The sequence below is a fragment of the Podarcis melisellensis genome (assembly GCF_964234715.1).
Source record: "Podarcis melisellensis genome assembly, chromosome: 1".
Lineage (NCBI taxonomy): Eukaryota > Metazoa > Chordata > Lepidosauria > Squamata > Lacertidae > Podarcis > Podarcis melisellensis.
Window position 1 is genome coordinate 18,549,169 of NC_138528.1, and position 19,364 is coordinate 18,568,532.

General features: G+C 44.1%; 1 long non-coding RNA gene across 1 annotated transcript in view; it reads right to left on the bottom strand.

The window, feature by feature from the left end:
• LOC309373395 overlaps positions 1-19,364 on the bottom strand; it is a 65,418-nt gene that overhangs the window by 22,376 nt on the left and 23,678 nt on the right. The window contains exon 2 of the long non-coding RNA XR_014170014.1: positions 1,055-1,243. This is a non-coding gene — a long non-coding RNA (uncharacterized lncRNA). The remainder of the gene's footprint in view (positions 1-1,054; positions 1,244-19,364) is intronic.

Here is a 19,364-nt window from a genome sequence, read left to right on the forward strand (position 1 = left end):
TTCTTCTACCCTAGTGTATTTAATTACATTTCTGTGGTCTGTTTTAATATATGGAGAGAGAGAGAGAGGGAGAGAGAGAGAGAGAGAGAGAGAGAGAGAGAGAGAGAGAGAGAGAGAGAGAGAGATGTGCATGTGCATATGTATGGACAAGATGTACTCCCCCTGCACATAAAATTCTATTTGCAAGCAGTTTGTATTCAATTGTATCTTCCAGCTGACAGCTGGCCTTCAAAAGGGCTTAGCTTCAATATGTCACCTGATGCCTTAAAGATGTCAGGTGATTGACAGTTGAGTGACCCCACCTACTGGTCAAAATTAGCCCAAAGGGTGGGTAGGGGAAGGAAGTATTTGGACAGCCAATCAGATCAAGTTCCCCATTCTTGCCTTATGGAGAAGGCTCTGGAGAAATATCTAGCTGTACATCTGGTAGCTCAGAGATGAGGAACAAATGGATTCAATCTCCCAGCCATCATGGCAAATGGGCAGGGATGATGGAATGATGGGAGTCTAACAACATCTGGAGGGCCACTGGTTCCCCGTCACTGTAATTGCCAATGGAAAAGCCTTATCCCCAGGCTATATATCGGGAAATGGATGTGACATAGAGAATTCAGGGCCACCTTAGGTGTTAGGAGCTAATGCAGTTCTTCAGAGAATGAGTGGAGAAATCTAAAAAGCAACACTTACAGTGTCATATCAAACACCTGATCTGGCACGGAGGTGGGTGCACATGGAGGGGTTGGCAACAAACATGGGAAACCATAAGAATAGAGCATGAGACTCTTAATCTCAGGGTTGTGGGTTTGAGTCCCACATTGGGCAAAAGGTTCCTACATTGCAGGTGGTTGGACCAGATGGTTCTTGTGGTCTCTTCCAACTCTACAATTCAATGATTCTATAAATAGGGCAAATGAGTGAGACCTGCATTCTAAATAGAGCCTTCTTCAGAAAATTGGTGAGCTTTTGGGTATTCCCTGGGTCATAGGTGAGTCATCGAGCTGAATAGCTAAATAGACCCTCCAAATCTAGTGGCAGTATACCTTTACACACCTACTGTACGGGGTGAATCAATCAAGCGGCGGAAGGGCCTTGTTTCATGACTTGCTTGTAAACTTCAAAGAGGCCAATACAGGAAAGAGAATGGGGATTTAGCTTGATCTTCGTTAGTCTAATCCAGCAGACATTTCATGTGCTTACAGTGGCCCGGAATGTTCAACAAACATCTTGTTTTTGCTGCTTGGAACTATAAACAACAACAACATGGCAGAGTATTGTCAAAGATCAGCACACCACAGTGCATGGTTTCTGGGTGACACTCAGCTTGATGGCTCACAAGTTGTTCAAGCTTGACCGAAGCCCATTTAATCATGGACTCCTTACTTTGTTCACACTCTCTGAAAAACTGGCAAAAAACAAAGGACCCTGCTTCTGAGCCCAGTGCACACATACATAAACACATGCAGTATATGTCATCTGGAACAATATAAACTTTTGAAGTTCAGCCCCTAATTACCCGATTGTATTTCATGCACTGCTGTGAACATCTAATCTCTTAACGATTAAATGAAGCTTCCCTTACAAACGCAACAGCTATATTTATTTTTGAGACATTATTGCTGTTGTGTTTACCCTTTGCCAGGCTCCCTAGTACAATTAAGTTGCTAGAGATATTGCCTGTCATTTCCTGCACAGCACATTAGTCGCCAATGGTTTCCCAACCACATTAAATGCTAGTATTATTAACACACTTGACGTTGTGCTTGCAGCTCCCCTGACTATCTAAGGTCTCCTTTGAAACTGGACTGCATACACTGCCCATTTCCATCAGCACTGCAACGTGCCTTGTATGGTATGTGTGGCAGCAAAGCACATGAAACTGACTACTACAATAGTCAGTTTCAAGTCCTGCTGTATGAAGAGCTGCCTTTGAAGACTATCTGGTAGCTTCTTCTGGTACAAAATCCAGTAATTTGACCCTTCATTGGAATGACGGAGCATTTCTTCCCAGGGTTATAACCAGGGCTGAGTGAAATCCCTCTTTCTCCCTCTGCCCATTTCACAAGCCCATTCGAGGGACCATTGTTTCTCAAGCCTCTCATTGGCCAAATGGGGAACCTGTGGCCTTCCAGATATTGTTGGACTGTTAGCACCTCTCTGTCTCAAAAGACAATGGAGTGTGCCTCTGGGGGTGAAGTTAAATCACTGCATTAGCAGCACCCAAGTCATAACCATTGGCGGTATGTGTGGAGGTCCTGGGCTGCCCAGACAACAAGACTCCCTCTTGGCCTTGCTGATGTGGCCCAAAGGAAAACAGAGCAATACATTTGGCACCAGCTTGGCTGCAGGCCCTATCTAACCATCTTAGGGACAGCACTCCAGGGTTTACTCCTTGGCCTCTTCTTCTTCTGAAGATATCCTACAAGGCAGTGGAGTTTTCCTTCTCCTATATAGGCTATCTTCCCAGGTTGACAGGCACCTAAATCATCAAGGGTTTGAGACCCATCAACTACCCTCACTTGGTTTAGCCTGCCAGTCAAATCCATTTGTGTGGCTGCTGTCACATGCTGACAGCTTCTAGGAGCCACAGTGAGATCTGTGTGCAGGGTGAGGACCAAAGGTGGACATACTACCCCAGAAGGAGCACGGTGTGTCCCCCACCAGAGGTACTACCCCCAAGACATTCCTTAATCTATGTCCATTGGCCATGTTACAAGGGGCTGATGGAAGATGATGTATTACAACATCTGGAGGGCCACCGTTCCCCACACATGCTGTAAAAAGTTCTGCTGACAGATGCCCTGCTGGTCCCACCCTGCACCCCTCCATAAGAAGGTCTGTAGAGAAGAGTCAATGACCACATTCATGCCAACATTTAAAGCACTATGATGCCATTTTGTATGGCCACAACCTCCCCCATAAGAATTCTGGGGGCTGCAGTTTGTTAAAGATGCTGAGAGTTGTCGAGGCATCTTCCACTCCCAGAATTAGTTCCTAGAGTTTCCTGGGAAGAGGGGTTGATTGTTAAACCACTCTGCAATCATAGCTCTGTGAATGAAAAAGGGGTCTCCTAGCAACTCTCAGCACAAACTACAGCTCCCAGAATTCTTTGGGGGGTGGGGAGGCCAGGACCGTATATAGTGGCATCATAGTGCTTTCAATGTATGGTGTGAATGTGGCCAAAGTTAGACTCCTTGCATGCAATGGAACTCTGGTTCCCCAGGATTCTAAATCGCGTGGGAAGCAGCTCATGTCCCCGCTTCAGAACTTCCACCTGAAGAATGGTGGGCGGGGCTTGCAGGAGATGTATGGTAGCACGGGTGTGACCACCAAGCTGAGCCCCAATCTACCCCGATGGGATTCTAATTGCAAGAAAGAGCAACTGAATAGGGCTGTACAAACCAACGGTCCCCTTACTTTGGCAACTAATATCAGTGGTGAAAGGGAGACTTTCAGCAAACAGGGTCTTCTCTCATTCCAGTACTGTGGCAGAAGAAACTTCATAGTTTCAGCACAGTCTCTGCTAGACTGAAATCCAGAACACTGGAAGGGTGCTTTTTTGTTTTGTTTTTTGTTAACACTCTTTCGTGATGAGGCGATATTAGCAAAAGCATTGCACAGTGTTAGTTATGTTACATAGCCGGACAAATTTCCTTTATTAGATAATTTAATTATTCCCCAAACATTATTTAATTATCAGGTATATGGACATTTTGTATTCCTTTAAAAAAAAAAGATATTGAAAATTAATTGAAAAAAAGAAAGCTTTTAAAGAAAGATAATTAAACAAATTTGCTAGGAAACAAGGGCATGTGCTGTTTCATTTTATGTGTAAATTATACGTGAGCCCAAAGGGGATGCAGTCTTATTATACAGTTTACTCTCCCATTAGCATTTCAATGGAAAAGAGATTTCCTCCCGATTCTTGGTGCAAAATACTGAAAAACTAAGTGGCCCTTGACAGAAATGCATATAGAAAAAGGAAGTGAGAAAGAGAACAATGCATTTCTTTTAGTGACATTCAGAGAAATCTCCTTTGGAAATCTGAGGCCACAACTGCAACCTTGCAGTACAAGTTGTTGTATTTATTGTGCAGTTTTGTGTATGATTATTTGGAAGGAAGCCACACTGTCTCCAACAGGGTGTACTCCCTAGTACAGCCAACCTGGTGCCCTCCAGATATTGTTGGACTACAACTCCCATGAGCAGCATGGCTGGAACTCATGGGGGTTGTGGTCCAAAATGTCAGGAGGATCCCAAATTAGCAAAGGCTGCCCTGCTAAGTGTTTAGGGTTGCAGCTTTAACCATCCTGCCTACCACTCACCTGAGCATCCTCATTAGTTGGCCATGAGGGAGACAGATCAGGTCACGCCGCACACCCAAGAGTTGGGTAATACCTTATCCAGTGTCGAAGCAGAAGATGGCGGCTTCCTGGGAAGCATAGTTCTCCTGCTTTGCCAATGTCCCTCAATGGCCTTCTATTGTTCCTTAATGTAAGGTTATTCATTTCAATGAATCCAGGGACACTTTTCAACGTCAATGGATTTTGTATGGGGACTGATTTGTAAATCCGGGGACTGTCCCCGGGAAACGGGGACGTCTGGTAACCTTACCTTAATGGCCCTAGCTTTGTTGTTTAGTCGTCTAGTCGTGTCCGACTCTTCGTGACCCCATGGACCAGAGCACGCCAGGCACTCCTGTCTTCCACTGCCTCCTGCAGTTTGGACAAACTCATGCTGGTAGCTTCGAGAACAGTATCCAACCATCTCATCCTCTGTTGTCCCCTTCTGCTTGTGTCCTCCATCTTTCCCAACATCAGGGTCTTTTCCAGGGAGTCTTCTCTTCTCATGAGTATTGGAGCCTCAGCTTCACGATCTGTCCTTCCAGTGAGCACTCAGGGCTGATTTCCATCAGAATGGATAGGTTTGATCTTCTTGCAGTCCATGGGACTCTCAAGAGTCTCCTCCAGCACCATAATTCAAAAGCATCAATTCTTCGGCGATCAGCCTTCTTTATGGTCCAGCTTTCACTTCCATACATCACTACTGGGAAAGGCCCTAGCTTAGCCAGGTCATTTTAGCATAAGCTAGCCCAGGAATTCCTCTGCAGCTTTTATTTCCCCCTTCACATCCCAAATAATCAAAACCCTAGCATTTATTAATTTTGAGGGTTTAGGAGATACCCCCCCCCAAACATAGTCTGTAGCAATACCAGTCAGGTTCAATCCCAGACATCTCCACAGAGAACTGGGAAAGTTGTGTGTCGGAAACCCTCAAGAGATGCTGCCAGCCAGTGTAGACAGTATTGAGCCAGGTGGACCAATGGTCTGACCAATGGTATAAGGCAGCTTCGTATGAGCCATGGAAATAAAAAATTAAACATGATGAGAAATGGACGTGATTGACAGTTCTTCGATATGTTGACGATCTTTGCTCTTTCTACATTGCCGAACCAAGGTGGTGTCGTGTAAAGTATGCAGAGCGGAAAGTTATATTTTTGAGCCACTCTGAAACCTTTGAATCTTTTCTAGGCTCCAAAATATCCTAAGATGATTTACGGTTTACGTGGCGCTTTGCAGGGATACCCCGGTATGCTTTAGTTTGTCATTTGAAGTACTTATGTAATAACATAAACTGCACTGAAATGGGGTAATATATCATAATGTTCTGGGGTGGTGGTGGTGGGGAGAGGAAGCAGCAATAACAAGGTGATGATAATAATGATGCTGAAGGCCCCCCCTGTGTTTATTACAGAGATTGGCAAGGGGAAGTAGATCTGATGCGAGAGACTCGGGCTCAACAGGGCCTACTGCAAACGTGCAAATCCTCTTTCTCAATTGAAAAGAAAGACCACATATTTTCCCAGCAAGCAGGCAACACCTTTGTGTTTATATTGCTGCCTCGTAGATTTGTGGAAACTTACGCTTGAATGAAACACCGAGAATAGCGTCAAGCACATCTAGCCCATAACCCCTGAAGCTCTAGGGCAGGTGTGGGGACCTGTAGCCATCCAGATGTGGCCAAAGTACAGCTCCCATCAGCCCTGGAAAGCAAGTGGCCGGTGATAATGGGAGTTGTAGTTCAGCAACTCCAATGCATTTCCCATGCCTCTTCTAGGGACCTGCAGCAGATTGGTTGGGCAGGAAACCTGTAATGCAAACAGCCAGCTGTATATTGTCATCCCATGTGGACTCTTCTCCTCTTTGCTTCTGTGGCCAGCGATCTCATAGCAGCAGCAGCATAATTGTTTTGTACCCTGCCCATCTGACTGGGTTGCCCCAGCCACTCTGGAAGACTTCCAACAGGGTATACAAAAACTTCTTCAGAATTTCTGAAGCAGGGAAAGAAGAAGAAGAAGAAGAAGAAGAAGAGGAGGAGGAGGAGGAGGAGGAAGAGGAGTTTGGATTTGATATCCCGCTTTATCACTACCCTAAGGAGTCTCAAAGTGGCCAACAATCTCCTTTCCCTTCCTCCCCCACAACAAACACTCTGGGAGGTGAGTGGGGCTGAGAGACTTCAGAGAAGTGTGACTAGCCCAAGGTCACCCAGCAGCTGCATGTGGAGGAGCAGGGAATCGAATCCGGTTCACCAGATTACGAGCCCACCACTCTTAACCAGGTTTAAAGACTGTCTCAAGGCAAATCTAAAAAAATGTAGTATAAACACTGACAACTCCTGCCCAGAAACCAATGTCCCCACTGTGGAAGGATGTGTGGATCCAGAATTGGCCTCCACAGTCACTTACAGACTCACTGTTAAGACTGAGTTCATGGAAGACAATCTTACTTGGCTACGAGTGATCGCCAGAGAAAGAAGAAGATGTCTGTTAATCCTTCCTTCTTGGAAGGATTCTGCAGTTCTGACAAAAGTCCTCCCCCTCCCCCCAACCCCATGCAGACAGCCAAATATAAAAATTGTTGGAAACATAGTGTATAGGAAAGGGTTAAACCCCAATTCTGATTTGAGGCTGATAGCAGCAGATGTTATTTTACTTTTTTTAAAAAAAGAGAAGATACAACTTCACCTTGTATAGGTTAGGAGCAAACTTTGTTGAACTCAACAGGATTTACTTCTGAGTAGCCATGTATTGAATTGCCCTGCCAATGTCAACTGTAGTTTGGCCCTAAATTACTTCCCCACAAAGACCAACATTTAGGGGACACTGAATCCCAGACTTTTCATAAATCAGTTTGGAATGAAGAGAAAATATCCTGATTTTCAACTTGACCTACCAAATGCGAATTTGATCTCTAAGTCCAGCTTAATTGGAGTTCATTCTCTCTGTAGCTCTCTAATGGAATACATTTTGGTTTCATCTTATAGATTTTTCCCCTTTTTGTCAGGAAGCAAAGTTTTTTATTTGATGCCCTTTGAAAGGAGCATTAATTGTGACAGCTTAGCCGTTTGAGCGTTGGGACAGGCTAAAGGTTGATTTAAGGAAATATAATTAGAGAATCTTCAGAAAGTAAGTCAGGCGCAGGAGAGATACTAGCAGATAGAAAGCATCTTCGGAAATATTAGGTGCTCTGCTAAAAACCAGAGATTGACAGAGCAAGATCTTATGAGGGCAAGATTTAGCAGAGGTACTGGCGTCTTTTATTTTTGCAATGTTAGTTATATCAAAGTTGAATCTCCACAGTGCCAAAAAAAGGAGTGCAAATGCATCACTAGAAATGGAGGCTGAAAGAGGACACCAATTTGCATATGCTAATTTATGTGACTAGATGCCACTTTAGAAATAATTATCATAATTTAAGGGGGGAGAACCCAATACATTTCACCACACTGGGGAAGAATGTCCTGATTAAACTTCTTAAAAGCCGGCTTTCCCCAGAGAATCCTGGGAACTGAGGTTTGTTAACGGTACTTGGAATTTTATCTCTTTGAGGAGTAAACCACAGTTCCCAGGATGCTTGGGGGGGAGCAATGCTCTTAAAGTGCATGGTGTGGCGGGTCCCACTTATCTATGTACCAGTGATTTCATTCCATGTCAGTGCTTGGCTGTCCCTGCATGTCCACATCACAGCTGCTGACCCTCCAAGTGTCTCTATTTTGCAGGTACAGTCCAGGATTTGCAGAAGCTATTCCCATTTCTGATTTGATCCTGGATTGTCCTGCTTTACCTTAGGACATCCCTATTTTCATAGGAGAAGTGTTGGAGGGTATGGAGTTATGCATCCCCCAAGCCAAGGCAATAAAAAACTATACCACACCTGAAGGCAGCTGTTGTTTAGTCATTTAGTCGTGTTGTTGTTGTTGTTTAGTCATTTAGTCGTGTCCGACTCTTTGTGACCCCATGGACCAGAGCACGCCAGACACTTCTGTCTTCCACTGCCTCCCGCAGTTTGGTCAAACTCATGCTGGTAGCTTCGGGACCACTGTCCAACCATCTCATCCCCTGACATCCCCTTCTCCTTGTGCCCTCCATCTTTCCCAACATCAGGGTCTTTTCCAGGGAGTCTTCTCTTCTCATGAGGTGGCCAAAGTATTGGAGCCTGAGTTTCAGGATTTGTCCTTCCAGTGAGCACTCAGGGCTGATTTCCTTCAGAATAGATAGGTTTGATCTTCTTGCAGTCCATGGGACTCTCAAGAGTCTCCTCCAGCACCATAAAAGCATCAGTTCTTCGGCAATTAGCCTTCTTTATGCTCCAGCTCTCACTTCCGTACATCACTACTGGGAAAACCATAGCTTTAACTATACGGACCTTTGTTGGCAAGGTGATGTCTCTGCTTTTTAAAATGCTGTCTAGGTTTGGTCTGTATAGCGAAGCTCTGTATAGGGAAGCTTTTTAATTTTATTGTTTTATTATGGTTTTATATATGTTGGAAACCACCCTGAGCGGCTGGGGCAACCCAGTCAGATGGGTGGAATATAAATAATAAAAGGATGATGATGATGATGATGATGATTGCGGAATAGGACATCCCTATTTTCATCAGAGAAATGTTGGAGGGCATGCAACTGGTGGAGCCAGAGAAACCAGCATGGGGCACACAACCTCTGTGGCTGGCAATGCATTTAGGCTGCCAGGAAAGGTACCAACTTCCTCAATATACTTGCACTTCAAATGGGAAGAATTCATATTAATGAAATTCATTTCAAGGTTTTACAAGCAAGCAAAGTCCATCCGGCTGAGCATATTCTCATTCTCTCTCCCTCCCTCCCTCCCTCCCTCCCTTTTATGCCTCCTCCCCTCCCTCTCGCTTTTTTCCCAAGCAGGGATGAAAAGCGCAACTTTGTACCTTTGTGATTATTAGCAACGAGGAGTTCATCCTTATTAGTCCTAGAGGCAAAGGGTTAATGAGTTAAGTGCGCCAATTCAATTAAGCCACCTCTTTCCTTTAGTGAACATAAATTTTAACCTGATCACTTCAACATCTCTTTTAAATACATTACCTTTGGCACTATTTAGTAATAGAATAAATTGGATCTTGAGGAGGGGGGGGGGGGAGATGTGAAATGAATGCCTTCTTGGGGCTTAAGCACTTGTGTACTTCATTTGCCCCCTAGTAAAATAAACAACAGGAGAGTTGAGGGGAAGAAATATAATTCTGGAGTCACTTGGCTAGAGTTCACAATTTTCTCTGCAACTGCCTCCATGGATTCATTTCAGTCCCAGGCTGCGTACACACAATACAGTTAAGGCACATTGACATCTCATCCAGCTCTTAGAGGATCACAAGATTGTAGCTCTGTAAATTATTTGGGGGCAAAATGTGTTTTAAATGGGTGGCTGTGCGCGCAGCCCCAGTAAGCCTGAAGACTTACTCAGGAAAAAAATATGAAAGACCAACAGTTTGTCTGTTTATTTTGGGATGAGAAAGTTCTGCAGTTTTATTTAATGTTGAGCTGGCCATGCCCCTCCCCAAATCCAACACTTCTTTGGTGGTGAATTAGGGGAGGCACTTATATTTTATTTATTTTGCAGGATTTTTATTGCAGTTAATAAAAAAGGAAGCTTGTTTACATAAGCTAATATAAAATATTCATTAAAAACAGACATTGAAAATAGTAAACTATATACACACATACAGCTGGGCAGGGTTGTCTAAACAAAACAAAAAAGCTTTCAACGGGTGCCAGAAACAGTGCAATGAAGGTGTCTTGCTGCCTAATATTAATAGAGAGTTAGAAATTATTCTGCTTTCTCAGATGACTCACTTGAAGAAGAACCTCAAAATTCTAGTTAGGGTGGGAACACTGTGGTCCTTCACTACAACTCCCATCATCCCTGGCCACTGGCCATGCTGACTGGGGCTGATGGGAGTTGGAGTCTAACAACATTTAGAGTTCCACAGCTTCTCCTCAGCCCTGCTTTAACACGAAACCTTAGGCAACCATCTTGTCACCTCATTGGAAAATGCTGACAATCAACTGAAAGTCTCTTTGTTCCCCTCATGATCTCCAGGTGTTTCACCTAGCAAGGAAGCCCCACATTTGCTTAGAATTTTTACTTGCATTGAGTCATTATTGTGTGCCCTGGTTCGGTTGGACTGAAGGCTACTATTAACTTTAAATGTAGTTACAAAATGGAGGGGATGGCGATTGAAAAGCTTCCGTTCAAAACAACGAGGGCGCCTAGAAATACATTTGTGGGACGGAGGCACAGAATGTGAGAATTATTATTTTTCATTAATAACACTGCAATATGGGCCACATTATTACAATATCAAATTATACCAAATCACAATTAATTTCAATTATACATTTCCAAAATTAATAAAAAATATTAAAAAAGAAAGGATGTGAGAACTAAATTCTGATTAGCGGGATGGGGGGAGCTCTGTCTCCCATATTACACTTTTACCAATCAAAACATTTCTATATTTCATATCAACGCTATGTTATTAACCACATTCCTTCATCCTGAAATGCGTAAGACTGATTTCAACAGAATTACCCCCCAAGAAAGTATAGGATTACAGCATAATTAAAATTTTAACTCAATATTCTTTTCCCCCTCAATTGTTATTGCACCTATTAGCTTTGGTGTGAAAATTCTCCTAATTCCCTCTAAAATGAAAGGAGTCCTATACTGAAATGGTGCCTGTCAAACAGCAGTGCCCCTGTGTGTTTACAACTTAAACTTCCTTCTAAAGAATGGCAGAATGACTAACAATGACAGGCTGAGGTGCTGTGGTGTCATGGGATGTTCATAAATATCACGACTTCTGGGGGAGAAGGATTGGTCATGGAATATTAAATATCAGTGTGGCTGTTTCAGGAGAAGTGGCTATTAGTAGTTTGGCTATGTGAAAAAAGTTTGTGCTGGAGTCATCTAAAAACTGGAGTTTATATTATGTGGGTGTGCAACATCCATTCTGCTCCCCACAACTAGATCTGAACAATCAAGACATGTCTAAATCTTCTGGCTAAATGAAAGAATTCTCCCGAGCGGAGCCCATACAGATTTTCATTTTTAATGTTTTAAAGTAAAAATGTGGCATTATTTATTTAGGGCTTTAATATTCAATTGTGCTGAGTAAATCCTACAACAAAACTATTTATACTTTGAGTCTGGCATGTTAGAAAGACAGTCATCTGTGGCCAGTGTCAGTAAGTGTGTTAATAGGGTGTTTGACAGCTCCTCTGGAAGATTTTCAGGGCAGCTGCATGATTGGTTCATGAAGCATTTCATCGGATATTATGAGTGACAAGGAACCTGGAAGTGGTGCAGGGAAAGTACTTCCAATCTATAAAGACAGCTCACGTTTCTCCTCTCCCCAACACAAGACCCCTATGCAGTCAAGCAGGGCTGCGTACACAGGCTTAGTTTGATGTCACATTTTGTTCCCCTGCAATGCAGGCCAATTTCAGATGCCACTCCTGATCTCTAAAACAAACTGACAACCACTGTCGCTGGCTTGGATGCTTTTGTAACATGTCACAGGCTATCTAGTGGAGAAGGGGGGCACCGATAATGAGTCCAGTTGCCCCCTTTCTCCAGCTCCTGGCCCATCCTATCGCCTAGCATCCTTCCTTTCTGGACCCCTCTCTCTCTTTCCTCCCGCCAGCTGTGCTTCTTCACTTGTAAAGGCAGAATTCCGCAGACGAACCCAGCCTCGAGCTTCATTATGTCTTTGTCCGCACAAAGGAAATGATCGGGAACATTTAATACATTATGAAAAAGCACAAACAGCGCAGCAGGGCCTTCCTCTGCCCCCTGAGGGTCAGTAATGACTTCAAAGAGCTACTCAGATGCCTTTATGTGGGAAAGAGGTATGCGCATACCTGGACGGAGATGAATTGCTGTGGGATTAGCTTACCCTCAAATAATACACAGTGCTGAAACCACCAGAGGAGACCTGGTAATATGCAGTGTCCAGAGGGCACCACAGCAGAGGACTTGGTGAAAGAGCTGCACATTCCATGCTCCAGCCACTTAATGAACAGGAAAGGGACCCAGCCTCTGAAGTGAGCAACTTGGATTTCCTCTCCCCACTGAATGACCAGCGTCTTCCGTTTAGCAAGGCTATTCACTGGGTGTGGATTTCAAAACAAAATATCTGGTTGTGGGAAGCGTGGGGACAGAGGTGTTTTCATTGGGGTGCTTTCCAATTTGGGGGTGTATGCAATCCCTCCCCTACCCATTGGGCTGGGTCTGCCAGCTGCCATTTTATATATCCTACAGTTCCCAGAGGAGTGGGGTACCGGGGGGCGCTTAACAGGGCAGCTCATACCTGCCTGCCAGAGAAATCCATATGCAGGGGCCGACCTGTTTAAGATAGGGTGTGCCAGAGGATACTTTGCCCTGCATAAAAGTAGCTAAGAGTGTGAAGGAATCAGCACTGTCTTTAGCATATGTGCCACCGGGGTGCAAAGATGCCCCCCCAGTTTTGCGTGCATGGCGCTGTTGTGAATGACAAGCGCCGTTGTTGAGTCAGACAAGTGCCACCATTGTCAATGAGAAGCACCACTGCTGGCACGGCACATCTTTGGTAAATGAGCGCACAAAGTCGAAAGTCCTTTAGTGAAACAGTAGGTATACATTTTGATAATACCTAGGTACAGTGTTACCTCGGGTTAAGTACTTAATTCGTTCTGGAGGTCCGTTCTTAACCTGAAACTGTTCGTAACCTGAAGCACCACTTTAGCTAATGAGGCCTCCTGCTGCCGCCGCCCCGCCGGAACATGATTTCTGTTCTCACCCTGAAGCAAAGTTTTTAACCCGAGGTACTATTTCTGGGTTAGCGGAGTCTGTAACCTGAAGCGTATGTAACCTGAGGTACCACTGTATATATGCATTTTGTTCTTCTAGCTTGATCAAAATTATTTATTATTTCATAACAGGTAGATAGTTAAGAGCTTAGGAGGCTTCAGCAGTGAGTGCCTAGCGCCCCTTAGAATCTGGCGCCCGGGTGTCCCACACCCCTTGCCCCCTGGGTAAAGACGGTTCTGGAAGGAACCACAACATAGGCAAGCCACAATTATTTTTGTCTCTGCCTCTACTCTCTCACCTCGAAGATGGGGAAGATAAACTGGTTTACCTTACACAGTTGTACAGATTGCTGATAGGGAAGCACATTTAAAGTTCAGGATAGGTGCTATGCAAATGCTAAGTATTCTTAGGGTATAGAACCTAGAGTTAGAAAGGACCATAATGTCCAAGCCCCTGCAATTCAGAAATCTTTTGCCCAATGTGAGTCTCAGACCCTGAGATTAAGAGTCTCATGCTCTGCCAACTGAGTCAAGTTATATTATTGTCATAACCAGCTGGTTGCTGGTTATAAAATCTGACTCCTCTGGAAATGTTTATCATATCTGATTCTGGTTTATATATTTTAATGAACTGATATCAATTGATGTGTTTTAATGATTGATGGTCTATTCTCAACCAGTCTCTTTATGGTGCAGTCATGGACCTGAACAATTTAATATTCTTTTAGAATGCTTTCATGTCCATATTACCAAAATGAGTTCTTTATCTGGATCGTCATATTAGGAATTAGCATTAGACTGCAGTTGTAATTATCCATTTATTACGGTTGTGTTGTGAGCTGCTTCTTTCAGTGGGGTGCGGGTTGGAAAAGTGGCACACAAATGGAAATAATAATTAATGAGAATAAATAAGTCTGGTCTAGAAGAGCACTGGAGGAACAACTTTTTGCTGTCAGTCCAAACTGGGAGCGGGGGCGTTTGTGCTGAAAACACAGTGCAAAAGGCAAGGTGATACAGAATAAAAGGTAGTCTGAAACACCAGCAACTTTTCAGAGGAGAAAATGCATGTTTTCACCTGGAAAACTCTCCCCCTTTCCAGGGGCAACAGTCACCTCAGCCACCTTCGCTATCACGGTGGCATTTCGGAGCATTTTCTGAGAACAGAAATGCAGTAAATACTGAGGCTAGTCAAGTCTCTCTCCCCCCCCTTCATTGTGCATTAACGACATTACTTTCAATACAAATAAGGACAGCAAGGAAATAAGCTCTGAAATATAACCTTCCTTTGTATGGTAAAGGTCAGCTCTCAGGGCACACATTATCTATTTTATTTAAGCGGATGTAATCTACAGCTTCTGATGGTATTTATTTGCCTTTTCCCTCTCTCTTCCTCTCTCTTCCTCTCTTTCTCTCTTTGTCACCTTTACTGAGGGACTTTAGTAACCTTCTTTTCCTCATCCTCCTAGTCCAAAAGAAAAATACTGGAAAGTGGCAAATGTCTGCTGAAACATTCTGTAGGCACTCCTCAGTGCTTTACAGCAGGAAAACAAGTTCCAAATAATCTTTAAGACACTTCCATGGTTCCCACCCACAGGAGATGTAACAACACTCCTTTCCCCCACGCCATGCCAACCATTTTTATCTTAGTCATGTTGGCTGAATTAGATATATAAATGGGGGCACCAAAATCCTTTAAGCGCTTAAGGCCTGTAAAGGTCTTAATCTGGCCCTGTCCTCTACAATATTTAAAACATGCTGGTGATGTTCAGCACAAGGTGGCTCATAAAGAATAAGAAAGTCACTAGCTCAAATAAATACAACAACCCAGTTGCCTTCTGGAAGGCAGCAAGAAGCCGAATGAAACTAGATCTGGGTGGTGCATCAATGTGATGCTTTTGAACACCAGTTGCTGAAAACTTTGGAAGGGGAGAGTGCTCTTGTGCTTGGGTCCTGCTTGCAGGTTTCGCAGAGGCATTCAGCTGGCCACAGCAACAACAGGATGCTCGGTTAGATGGACCATTGGCCTGGTCCACCAGGATCTTTTTATGGTCTTCCTTATAACTGGTAACTGCAGTTGTAGAGCACATGCTTTGCTTGTATGAGGTTACAGGTCCAATTCCTACTTCTTCTAGTTGAAAGGACTTGAATCTCAGGGTCATGTGTTTGAGCCCCACGCTGGGCAAAAAGGATTCCTGTATTGCAGGGGTATGGACTAGATGCCCCCCACGGTTCCTTCCAACTCTATGGTCCAATTTTTTTTTAGAGGCATGGGAGTGCCTGTCATGTGACTACTTCTCGCACTGCTCAAAAGACACCAGACATCCATGACAAGAATACAGTGGGACCTCGTGTTATATACTGCCCTCCTTACGAATGCTTCGGATTACGAGCTCCGCTAAGTGGATGCCGCTTTTTGCGAACTTTGCCCTGGGATGTGAGCAGAAGTCGTGCACTGGCGGTGCAGCAGCAACGGGAGGCACCATTAGTGAAAGCGTGCCTCATGTTAAGAACGGTTTCGGGTTACAAACAGACCTCCGGAGCGAATTAAGTTCATACCACTGTAATCAAAAGTGTCCAGGCTGATGTAGAAAGTGGAGTACCCCCCACAACATGGACTTCCACCACTGTTACAATAAGTTGGAAAGAGTTATGTTGACACTATGCCTGTGCCACTATAAGTAACATCCAAAGGAGCATTTCAGGCAGATCTTGTTGGACTCCAACTACCATCAACCCCGACCAGCACAGCCAATAGTCAGGGATGATGGGAGTTGTAGTCATCCAACAAAACATCTGGAGACAGCTTCCCCATTCCTGCTTTAAATTGAGTGTATGACACACAGTATGATCATTTCTCATGTTACCCTGCCATTTTTTGATGCTGGAATTGCAATTGACTGGCTCACCATTCCACTGAACAGGTGGTTCAGCAATCCATTCCTTAGGCATCCAGGCCCCTTAAAGCAAGACTGGGCCAACTCATGGTCTGCAGTCTCCATCCACAATGACTGGCTCATGGTGAGTTGCCCTGTGGTGGCTGTAGGAAAGGCCTTGACGTCTTGGATGCAGTGTGTGGTCCATCTGTTACTCTTAGTCCTAGCATAGATGGAAGAAGCAGTAACTGTTCCATTGATTCCATATTGGATTTCCTTACCCTCTCTGCCCGCCCTCCTATAAGGCCCAGCTCCAGGAATCCATGGGCCTTGAGGAAAAGACCTTCAAAATTTCAGCCTCTGTTGCCAGTGGGGTCCAAGATTTGGAACGGCATCAGAGATTCAGGGCACGCTGATAATTTACTTTTGTTCTTGCATTTGGCTTTGGGAGCTGCTGTGTCGTTCACATTCATCCTGACAGAAGGAGCTGTGTCAGGGCCCATGCAGAAAGATGCCTGTGGGCCCCTGGCAGTGCCAGGGCCCTGGGCAGCTGCCCAGATTGCTTGGGTGGAGTTGCCAAAGCTGCCTTCTATGTTGCTTTGCTTATTTCTTCGACTTTTCCAGGGTAGGTACCAAGGACAGAGAGACATGGCAATGCTTACCTGTCCATCTTTCTTCTCCCTATGTTGACACGGTCTGATTTCCTCCCTCAGTATCACAGGGAGAGATAAAACACATATTATACATGGGAACACAAGAAGAGATCTCTGATGAAGATGAAACAAAGCAAAGCCACACATGCTAGTCCTCTACTTACACATGGAATGATCTCTGCTGTTGCATTTCCAACACAAATTAGGTTAGGTCATTGAAAAATGTGGAACTATACAAAATTCTTCTCTATCCTTAAACTCTGCCCCTTTCATTACAAATGTGAAAAAGGAGATTATTTCCCTCAAGAAAAATAAAAATGTGAGAAGGAGTTGAGCCTCTTTCAGTCTTGTATATTTTATTTTCAAGGATTCATAACCAGTATGGTTTCTTTCAAGAGTTCAGCGCTTACACATATGTGAGCCAGATTTCCATGGTACTAATTAGATGCTTACTGTTTTGCTCTGTGTCAAATGATGGTCAAGGCATGAAATGTTACTCATTTGAGTAACATTACTCACCTGAGACGGTTTCCTTCCAGCCAGAGATTAGCCAGAGGGATAAATTGTTTTAGTCTCAATGAAATTAGCTCCTGGTTTTTGCATCTTTAATAATAAGAAACAGACATCTACTATTTAGAGGCAGATCTTTTCCCTGTTTCCTTTCCTTTCCATTTTTTTTTTATGTCTAAGGAAATACCTATGCAATTTTCACTTCAGAAATCTCTTGACTGAAACAACGACTACCCTTTTGGGGTGGAAGGGAACCAACTGGCCAGCATGGTTCTGAGGATTTATGAGGAGAAGAAGAAGAAGAAGAAGAAGAAGAAGAAGAAGAAGAAGAAGAAGAAGAGGAGGAGTTTGGATTTGATATCCCACCTTTCACTCCCTTTTAAGGAGTCTCAAAGCGGCTCACATTCTCCTTTCCCTTCCTCCCCCACAACAAACACTCTATGAGGTGAGTGAGGCTGAGAGACCCAAGGTCACCCAGCAGCTGCAAGCGGAGGAGCAGAGACGTGAACCCGGTTCCCCAGATTACAAATCCACCGCTCTGAACCACTATACCACACTGGCTCTCAGAGTCCCCCTGCCTCCAATTTCAAGACTTAATTATACTCTTAGCATTCCTTCTGACTTTTGGCCTTTCTCCACTGCCTCAGTTCTCCATCTTGGTTTAAAATCCATCTTCCTTTCAGTCACCATTCCAAACGGTAGAGAAATAATGTGTTGAGGGGGTATGCAGGTGGTGAGAGCTTTCTTACAGAGCAGGTGTGGGGAACCTTTGGCCCTCCAGTTATCAATGAACTACAACTGCCACCATCCCTGACTTACTGGGGTTGAGGGGAGTTAGAATTCAGCAACTTCTACAGAGTCTGCTATAGAGCCAAACCACATGTGGCTGAATGACAAAATACTCTTTTGGTTCCTTTTCGTCTGGCAATAGGGGTGGCCCACAAGAATGCAGAAGTTGGGCATCCCTGGTTTAGAATGTGACTGCCATGTTGGTTCCAGAGAACATGAGTAACTAAACGGAGAATGGGAAACACATTTCTCTTGCTGAAGGAGCATTCAAACTTCACGGTGTTCTTTCAGAAGAAAAAGGTTTCATAAAGTTGGGAACGAGTTCAACAAAAGCAATTGTGAGAACAAGATGCTGGGCTACAGTGGCTTTTGGCTTTATAAAGAAGGCTGATCGCCGAAGAATTGATGCTTTTGAATTATGGTGCTGGAGGAGACTCTTGAGAGTCCCATGGGACTGCAAGAAGATCAAACCTATCCATTGTTAAGGAAATCAGCCCTGAGTGCTCACTGGAAGGACAGATCCTGAAGCTGAGGCTCCAATACTTTGGCCACCTCATGAAAAGAGAAGACTCCCTGGAAAAGACCCTGATGTCGGGAAAGATGGAGGGCACAAGGAGAAGGGGACAACAGAGGACGAGATGGTTGGATAGTGTTCTCGACGCTACCAGCATGAGTTTGACCAAACTGCGGGAGGCAGTGGAAGACAGAAGTGCCTGGCGTGCTCTGGTCCATGGGGTCATGAAGAGTTGGACACGACTAAATGACTAAACAACAACAGAAACACCAAGACTTTTCTTACATTCAGCTACTTTATTTTGTCCCCATTAGTGTCCTTGGTTTCCTTGCCTCTAGATGCCTCTAGGAATATTTCATTAGCTTAGGTCAATTCATTTTGCCCATGTTTTTCAGATTATGTATACAGGTTATGTAAAGTGTGTCTATGTTCAATTAATGGATTGGAGGAAGAATACATATGGTCTGGGGGGGAACGGAGAAGAGAATTTTCTAATGTCCCAAGTGGGCAGTGTTTTACTTGCTCTTTCAGAGTTAACTGGCAGTATGGGGCTAACTCTGTTCAGAATAAACGGGCAATGTAAAATATACATGATCAGTTAGTTTCTCTCTGCAGCAATTTCTTTGATGTTTGCCAGAGTGTCTATTTATAAAATTTGTGCTCAGAGGCGGGATTGCATGTGATCCTTCATTTCCTCCCAGCATTTCAAGTATTTCATTTCCTTGTTAAATTTTCTTTAAAATTAGGAAAAGTACAAGGAGGAAAACTCAACCCCTTGGGGGTCCCAGTAACAAACATCCTTTGTGCTTGTCTCTTTCTTGCTGCAGGTTGATGATACAGCTACGGTTTCTGTTCAGAACAGCGATGTG